This window comes from Belonocnema kinseyi, chromosome 6 (assembly GCF_010883055.1).
Source record: "Belonocnema kinseyi isolate 2016_QV_RU_SX_M_011 chromosome 6, B_treatae_v1, whole genome shotgun sequence".
Classification (NCBI taxonomy): domain Eukaryota; kingdom Metazoa; phylum Arthropoda; class Insecta; order Hymenoptera; family Cynipidae; genus Belonocnema; species Belonocnema kinseyi.
Window position 1 is genome coordinate 79,485,700 of NC_046662.1, and position 9,589 is coordinate 79,495,288.

Consider the following 9,589-nt stretch of genomic DNA (forward strand, 5'->3'; position numbering starts at 1 on the left):
ATATATTTTTTAAAATAAATAGGGAAATTAATTGAACAATTTCTGTGTATCTTTCCGAAAAAAAATAATTCAGATATTGCCTAATACACAAATATTTCTGCGTATTACAATTATCATTTGTTTCAAAAAATTGATTTGCGCATTAAATCATTTTAAATAAGCCATTCAACCGTAATGAGTCTGATTGCCAACGGAGGCATGCGCAGTGTGAAATTATCTGAAAATTAAATTTTACACAAACAAAAAATAATTTTAGCAATAATTTTCCATGATAAATAGTTAAACATACATCACAATGATTTTTAAGTGTAAAAGTTCAATTGTGCATATAATTAAGAAACGTAACCTCCAAGCACATGTACTGAAGTTAAAATTCTAACATTTACACTGCATTTTAAAATAATTCCACTCGTACGTTTTTTAAATTATAATTATTGAAGTTAATTATCAGTAAGGATTTAGTCGACGAATTTACAGTTATTACTTTAGTTTTAAATATTTTACAAGATTTGAAGGCATCAAAGAACTTGGTTTTTTGACTCACTCTCTTTTACCGACTTTACTAAGCATATGTGATCATTCCACAACATTATGGTATATTAAACTTAAATGTCGATAAATTCAAATGACTTAACTCACATGTATATTAAATTTTGATCAAATTTTTTAATAGTGTTCATCCACTGTTTACTACACACATTCCATTGCGAAATTATTACTGTGCCTCTGCAAATTCCTGTGGACAGTCAAGGATGGTTTTTCTGACTCGTATTCTAATTCTTTGTTTCTGAGTTATGATCTTACTCAATTCAAGTCATTGAAAATAAAAGCAGTTTTTTTACTTCCGTAACCTTTTAAATTAAATTACAATTAATTGATATTATATAAATTAATAATTAATAATTAATTAGTAACTAATTAATTATAAATAATTAATGGATAATAATTAAATTCAAAATAAACAATTTAATTCATTATTTTAAATGATTGAATGTCCACAAAAATATTACAATGCACAATTCATTATGCCACTGACTCTCGATATCTAATCGGTTTCTGATAAAAAATTGATGTTTGGTTTGTCAAAATAGAATTTCACTTAATAATATAAAACCGAGGTTGCTTAACATTGAGTTATATTATATTTGCTTAATTCTTAGAGTCAATCATAGTATAATTATTTAATCTTTATCCTGATTTTGTTGACACAGTAGAATAATATACACATGTTCAAATTTACCAAGTTTTGTAAGAATTTTGCTGAATTATTATTTAATATTATTACTCCTAGTACATACTTTATTTTCTAAATTTGTATAACTGGTTCCAAGACACAAGTGAAGACGAATCCGAAAATTTTGTTGAATTTTCTTTGAGTAGAATTGTAAAAGGGCACTGCTTGGGCCGGCTGTCTCGGGGAGTACTGAGATAAATATACTTGATTTCACTACATATGTGGATTCTTTTTCCTTCCGTTTCTTATTTATAGTTTCAAGGCGTGCAACTTTCATTGAAATAAAGGATTTTTAGTTCAATACTGAATTTCGTTAAGCCGTCACTAATACTCTCTTATACACTCCGATAACCCACACCATTGCCTTTTCTTCAAAGGTTAAAAATACACTTTTTATGTATGAGACGAACCATTATCAGATTGCGGCATGATAAAAACTTAGCTTTTTTATAAATTAATATTTCCAATGTGATATCTCAAAAACTATTGCTCGAAAAAAGTATAACGGTTAATTTATTTAAGGGTCTAAAAGAAATTTATTTTCTCATTAATTTTATGCAAAATAAGCGTGAAGGAGATTGACAGTTAACTGCACGGTTTGCTTATAAATATTTGGAGAATTCTTCTAATTTAGTCCTAATATTTTTATCTCAATTTTATAAAGAAAACTTTTTATTTAACATTTTCTAAAAAAAATGCATTATATATTATCAATTTTAGAAATTCATTACAATTTTTGTTTAATTGTCTCTTTTAATTAGGAAAATGTAATAATCTAAATAGATTGGTTTAGAATCTCCCATAAATAAAACTGTTACTTAGTCTAATTCCAGTATAGATCTTTTGAAAGGAAAAGAAAATAAACTGGAACCTGTATTTCCGTAAACTGGATTTGTGTTTTTCTAGAATTTAAGTCCTCGTCATTTTACCGATGAGGGAACCACGGGACCGAGAGAGAGGCCGTATTCAATCAAGCGTGATAAACAGCATTAGGGTTCATGGAACTCTGTCTGTTTGCGTTCAGAATTAAAGGCTACTGCGGGTCATGTCTGAAACCGTGACTAAATCCAGGTTGCAGTGTATTTCGATCGAATGGAAACTTCTCTTAATATTTTGTTTTAATGGTTATGTCTGTTAGGAAACTCCATTTAAGATATCAATTTTTTAACAACAACTAGGAAAGAGAATGTATAAATTAAAATTTGTTTCCATAAATAGTTTTTAAGACATACGTTTGCAAATATATCCATTTTATTAATAAATTATTTGTTTAAAATTCGTTTGTTTAAAAATGGTTTATTCTAAGAAAAACTTGCAAGGAGCAACAAAATTTATATTTGATTGAAATGAGATGTTCAAAAAGTTTTTAAAAAATTGTTCATTAATGAAGTCTCGGCAGAGATAACGTTATATCATACAAATCTGTTTGGCTAAAATTCTTTGTTTAAGCTGTACGTCTACGTTGACATAATTTGTTACACGATATACACTACCGTCGGAAATTGTCGGCACAACCAGATTGGATACTATTAAAAACCAATGCTTACTTTGAAACGTAATGACTCGTTCTAAAAAGAGGAACATAAACTTTTTTGAGGAAACCGTTAGAAAGCTCATTAAAATCCGCTTTGAATGATCTTTAATAGATATCTTTTTGACCTACTAAAAAGAATAAACCACGTGAGAGGTTTTAAAATAAATGCAACAATTTCTGGAATTTTGTACCTCAAACTCAACATGTGACATGGCCTACGAAAATTGTAGAAAAATCTCAAATATATAGTAGACATTCTTTAAAGTTTTATCTTCAATTTAAGTCAATGATACTTATAAAATCTTCACGGGTTCTTGAATTACGACTAAAGATTGTCCAAGTATCAAATGTCAAGTGTCATATGGTGATTCCCGCTTTCGTATCGGCTGCAAGAGCGGTAATCGCGACGAGAATCTCTCAGATTTGGTTCCTTCGCTTCAACACGTTCTGTGGCTTAGGAAACTTACGGAAAAGACTGAAGTTAACAGAACATAATCTGTAATCTATTATCTTTAATTTAGGTTCATAAAACTTTTAAAATATTGACGGATTCTCGAGAACCCTTTGAGCCTTTTAAAGCTTTTTCGGCTCACATTAAAGACTTTTAAAGAACGTATGGTATCCATTTCTGATTAATTTTTTCTACAATTTTCCTAGGGAAAGTTCCACGTTAAAGTTGAAGTACAAAATTCGGCAAGTTCTTGCATTTTTTTAAAACATTTCATGTTGTCAATTTTTTCAGTAGGTCAAAAATATCTTCATTAGATGTAATTTCAAGAAGAAGCTAATGAGATTTCCAACGGGTTTTTAAAAAAGTTTCTAGCTACTTTTTCAATAAGTAATCACGTTGGTAAGTCAGAATTGATTTTTAATAGTACTGGCGCTGGTCGTACCGAAAATTTCAGATGGTAGTGTAGTTTTTCGATATAGAACAGAAACTCTATAGTCTGAAATTTCTCTATATACTATGAATCATTTTTTACGTATAATATCTTTGCAAATAATTATTTAATTATTTTAAAACTTGGTAAATTCATTCTTTTTAATAAAATTGGCCAAAACCATAAGAGAAACGCATATTATTTTACGTAAACAATATATTAAAAAAAAATTGAATTAAATAAATATAATAATCCCAAAAAACTAAATAAACGCTGTTATTTTCACTGTCCATAATTAAAGACTTTTTATTTTCAAATCTATAAAAGTGAATTACTTTGAAAACGAAGCGTTTAAAATATAATCATTTTCAGTTCAAAATTGCATCAATTTCTATATTAAACATTGAAGTATCTTCAATGGTAAATTTTCAAAATTGTAGAACTTTAAACTGTAAATCTTAAAAATTAAATATTTAAAGATTTTCTAATTTCAAAAACTTTACAATCAAAAATAATACAAGTTTTAAGTTTAACAACTGAGTATTTTTATTTTAAATATTTAAAATGGAACTTTCAAAAATTCCAAAAAAGTATTTGAAGTTGCATCATTTTATATGATATTTTAGATGTCTGCCTTCTACATTCTACCCGCAAGTATAAAATATTACTTGTATTATAAACATTACTTAAAAATCTATATGCGTACATCACAAAACATAACAATATCTATAAATACAATACATAAAATACATGTCTTGAAATAATAAATTTTAAATTTTCCTTTCTCTGGAACTTTAAATCGTAAAAATAAAATTTAAAAGAAAGTTCAGTATAGGTTCATCTTTCAAATGTAAATGCACGCTATCTACTGTGAGAAATTCCAGTTTTATGTCTGAAGTTGAAAAGTTCTTTGAATTTCTTACTTTTAAAATTCTCAATTATAGGTGATTTAAACATTATGAAAGATAACAAAAATAAAAATAGAAAATGGAATATAAATTAACAATGTAATAGCACTAAGTAACATAATTGTATCAAATTCGTTTTTGTTCGATTTTATGACGTTTCTTTATGTAAAATTTGAAGCGCTGATTCTGAAGCTGATCTTCTTTATTTCGTAGTATCATTATTTTCGGTGATATTCCAGAATTAATGTTTGATATCACATACAACTTTTAAAACCCGCTTTTCTAAAAAACGCAAAAAGATAAAATAATTTTATCTTTAGGCTCGTATTGTATGGAAAAAAACTTACTGAAATGTTCCATCAATTAATGACAAACAAAATCTTTTTATCTAGTCTAGTTGTCATTTTTTAAAATCTAATTTTATTTTTGGACAGAAAATGCTGGTGTGACCAATAATCGATGCACTGTTAAGTAACTGCTGTCCTGTTTAAAAAACGTACTCTTCTTTGGTAAAAAGTCGATACGCCTGTCGAAATCGAAACGAAGATGGATTAGTCAAGCCTGTCTAATTGAAAAATATTTGATATGTTACACCATAATAACTAGTAAAGCATACCAATAACTTTTCATTAATTTTTTAGAAGTAATTCGTATTACATCAATTGCAGAATACAATTTAGAGTTTACTTAGAGTAATTGACCAAAAATTAATAAAATTTTTTATATTTACCATAAATTAGAAAATGAAAAATTTCAAATGATTGAATTTTATGACTAATAAACGTTCAAACGAACGTCGAAAAATCTATATTAACGAAATCATTTTCGTCAAAAATATTTGCGGCGATTTAAGAATATATTTTATGCAAAATTTCACACCAATTTTTTATTTGGGGTTAGGGAACAAACCTTAACACAATTTCCATATGCTCAGCTGCAGGAGTTGTCTAAGTTCATCAACCATTAGTAAATCGCCAGTAAAGGATTAAAGTTGGTAAATTTTCCAAGACTTTATAACCTAAAAAATCTCTTTAGTAGTCCTCTGCGAATAAAAGTGAAAGTGATCAATTTAAAAAAATACTGAAAAACTACCCGCTATGTAAAATAGCCAATAAAGGCAGCAGTTTGTAATTGTCGTGTGATTTTTTCCCTAAAAAATTCTCTTTAACGATTTCCTGAAGAATACTGTTGGCAATAAATCCCACGGAAATCTCTAAAAATCACCTCTAGTGATAAAAGATTCATCAAAGTCAGTAAATCGCCAGATAAAGCTTAAGGTTTCTAAATTCACAATGATTTTATAACCTGAGAAAGTATTTTGAAGATTTTTTTTACCTACAAAATTCTCTTTAATAATACCTCGAAAAATTATTGCGATAAGCCACCCTAATAAGAACTCTTAAAATCACTACCATTCAAAAAATTCCACGTAAGCCGAAAAAAGTTTTAAGTTTGTAAATTTTCCCTGATTTTAGATCTCGCTTTAATATTTCAGGCTTGATTTGTCGCTCATGATATTATAATCATGTCAATAATCAGTTTAAGATGAGATCTGAAGAATTATTTGATTATTTGTAAGGATTCTAGAATACTTATCTCCTGAAAAATTGAATCACTTTAGATTCCCGAGGGAACGAACCCGTGTGGAAAAATGTTCTGGCACTGGCCTGGCCCAGACCAGACCGCCAGATTACCGGCCCTGGCGCTGACCAGATGGTCTGGCCTGGGCCTGGCCAAAAGTGTAACGTTTTTTCTGGCTAGTCCCAGACCAGCCCGCCTGGTCAGCCGCTTGACATGGGCTGGTCAGCCACTAGACATGGGCTGGTCAGCCGCTAGTTATAGGCTGGTTAGCCGCGAGTTATTGACTCGTCAGCCACTAGTTAATGGCTAATCGATTAATGTTTTATCGTTGAGAATCATATCGTCCATGTTTAGAGGATCTGCTTTGAGGATACGCTCAAAAAGCAAAACATGATTTCCTAGAAAAATATATAATATAAATGTTTGATATAATCAGTGAAAATACAAATATTGCGTGAAAAATATACTGCCACCAATAAAATCAATCAATTAAATTATCGTTTCTAATAATTATTCTTTTATAATAGATAAAAAGTAGGCTTGTGCTCGGTCAGAGCCAAGCACTGTCAGAATACCTCAAGTTGTGACGACAAATGGCAAGATGTCTGCACGCCGCACCGAGGGCTAAGCCATGAATTACAATTACTTGGGAAAACTTGATTGTTTTAATGACTTGGACACAAAAATTTCACTTTAAACTTTTTTAGTTCAAAAAATTTCATTATAGGCTCTGTAAGTTTTTGAAATGCTAGAAAAAATGTACTGTATCGAACTTAGATTTTTTTGGCTCGGTGATTAGCGCCAGGCCTGGACCAGAACAGACAGTAAAGATTATAAGAAAGAAAGTCGTGTTTTTATAATTGTAATTTCTTATTTTCCATTATTTTAGACACCCTGTAAATTTTTCAAAATACATCTAAAAAAAATTTGGTGATGGAACTTAAGATTTTTTTTCTTGGCTCGCTGATCCGCGCCAGGTCTGGACCAGACCAGACTCTCAAGATGATAAGCAAGAAAGTCGTGTTTTCAAAGCTTGAATTTCTTATTTTCCATTATTTTAGACACAGTATAACGTTTTCAAAGTACGTTAAAATAATTAGGTGATGGAACTTGAGATTTTTTTCTATTGGCCAGATGACTAGTGCCAAACCTGGGCCAGATCAGTTCTTCCAGACCAGACAGTCTAGATAAATCCAGACCTGGGGCAGACCTGTAACCAGACTGCCTGGACATTTTTTCACACGGGAAAGTGTCGAGTACATAAATAAACTGAAGATCCTCGTACATTCTAAACCTGCTCGTTTGTCTTCTTCTCCTCGTTCCTTCCACCTTTCTCTTTTATTTTTCATCCTCCCTGTTTCGCACATGTTTTCTTTTTTCACCACGGAACGGATGGCACAGAGGCCAGTAGAGTACTGGTACATACAGGTGTTTCTTATCTGCATCACTGTACCTACATATTTAATGTGGGGTGAATTTTGCACGCGCCTCGGATTGGAGCAGATAATTCATTCGTTCGGATGTCCTGCGGTTAGTTTAGTTTAGGAGGTCTTTGCCCCAAAAAAAACCAACTAATTTTATTCGCATTGTTCACTAAAAAATCGAAAAAAATGTATTTCCTTGATTCCAAGTCTTTTTGACCCGAATTTTTACAAACTTTTAGGATAAAAATCTATCGAGTCACTTACAATATCACATATTTCATGACGCTTGATATAATGCAATTTAAAATAAGTTTGATTTAAAATTTAAAAAAGATATAAAGTTCAATATTTTTAACTCTTTCAATTATGAAATCATTTAGCTTACTTCTTTGTTCTCTTTTACATTAAAAATAGGCTGCTTCTAGTTGTCCCGAAAATTCCCCGATTACGGAATGACGAGATACTCTTTTTGTTTTTTGCATTTCTGTTGAGTAAAGGCGGAAAAATTTAGATTAAATCATTCCGAATTTTCAAATACGCGAAAAAAATTAATTGCTGGATTTTTTAATTCCCAAATATAGTAAATTATCGAATTTTTAAATTCCTGAAAATAGTAAATGGCAGAAACATCAAATTTCTAAGAACAGTAAATTGCGGAATTTTCAAATTCTCGCAACAAAAGTTAATAATTTCTTTCTCGGAAAGAAGGGGGACATTTTATGTTGTTGGGATTTGTATTGAGTTAGAAGGAAGGAAATTTTAGTTTTAAATATGGTATAAATTAAAACCAGGAAAATTTCTAATTTTAATCATTTTTTCAGTTGGAAAGGAGAAAATATTGGCTTTTGAATTTTTTAAAGTAGAAGAGACCCTTTTTTAGTTTTTAAAATTTTTATTGAGTTTTAGGAATGAATTTAAAGAAATATAAATTAAAAAAGGGAAATTGACAAAAAAAAACATTTTTATTGATTTTAAAGGGGTTAGATTTTTGTTTTTAATTTTTTTCTAAATGGGAACAGGGCAATTTTGTCTTCTAATATTTCTATTGATTGAACAGAGGGAAAATGTAGCATTTTTAACATTCAGATAAAAGGTCGGATATTCCTATTTTCAATTTCAGACTTAATTGAAAGAAGTACATGTATTATTTTAAATATTTTTATTACAAAGACTCTAGGCTCTAGGCTCACCGAAAATATTTGTGCTATGCTCACCGAATTTTGGGAAACCTCCCAAGCCGGCCTTTTCCAACACCCATACACTAACCGAAAAGATTAGTTCTAGGCTCACCAAATTTGGGTGAACCTAAAGACGGTCTTTTTAATAATGTGAGTTAAAAGGGAAACATTGAAATTGATCACGTCGATTTATATTTTTGAACCAGAAATCTTTGAAATGTTCAATTTTATAAAACTTTAAAATAAAAAATTATGCAGTTTAATGCCATTTAATTAGATTTACATTTAAATTATTTAAAGTTTGAATAAAAAGATTTCATCTTTGATTTCAGAAGTTTGAAAATTAAAAAAAGTCTATCTTGAGTGCTTTAATTTGCAGTCCAGTTTCGATTACTTCAAATTAAAACATTTTCAGTTTTTAAAGTTCGAATTTTTTCATTTTAGTAACCATGAAATTTCGTTCAACCCCATAATTTTTATTCAGTGAAGATATTCATTCCGAATTTATATATTTATATAGTTAGATTAAAGGTCTTGTAATTACATTTTCTTTAGTTCAGATTCAGGCATAAAAATGCTTATAAAAGCAGGCAATTAGATGTCCGAGAATTCTACAAAATAAAAAAGGCATTCAAATAAAATTATACATTACAATAAAAGATAATAGTATGTGGATCTGAAGGTTGAATTTCATTAAAGATTTGAACAGCACTGAAGATGCGGAGTAACAGAGAATCTAGAATTGATTGTGGAAAGCGTAGATGCATTGAAATTTGAAAAGACCACCTGACATCCTGTCTGTGCTGGCTATAAATGAGATACACATTATATAGAAACAGGGGGGGGGGG

The 9,589-nt window shown here is 29.7% G+C and overlaps 1 protein-coding gene across 4 annotated transcripts in view; it reads right to left on the reverse strand.

Annotated features, from left to right (window-relative positions):
• Positions 1-9,589, reverse strand: part of LOC117175195 (glucose dehydrogenase [FAD, quinone]-like) — a 148,796-nt gene that overhangs the window by 24,555 nt on the left and 114,652 nt on the right. Inside the window, exon 1 of one of the 4 annotated variants that reach the window (XM_033364827.1) lies at positions 1,299-1,441. The exons of the other annotated variants lie outside the window; for them this stretch is intronic. The gene's annotated coding sequence lies outside the window, so the exon portion shown is untranslated. Of the gene's footprint in view, positions 1-1,298; positions 1,442-9,589 lie in introns of those variants that run through there. 4 annotated transcript variants of the gene reach the window in all.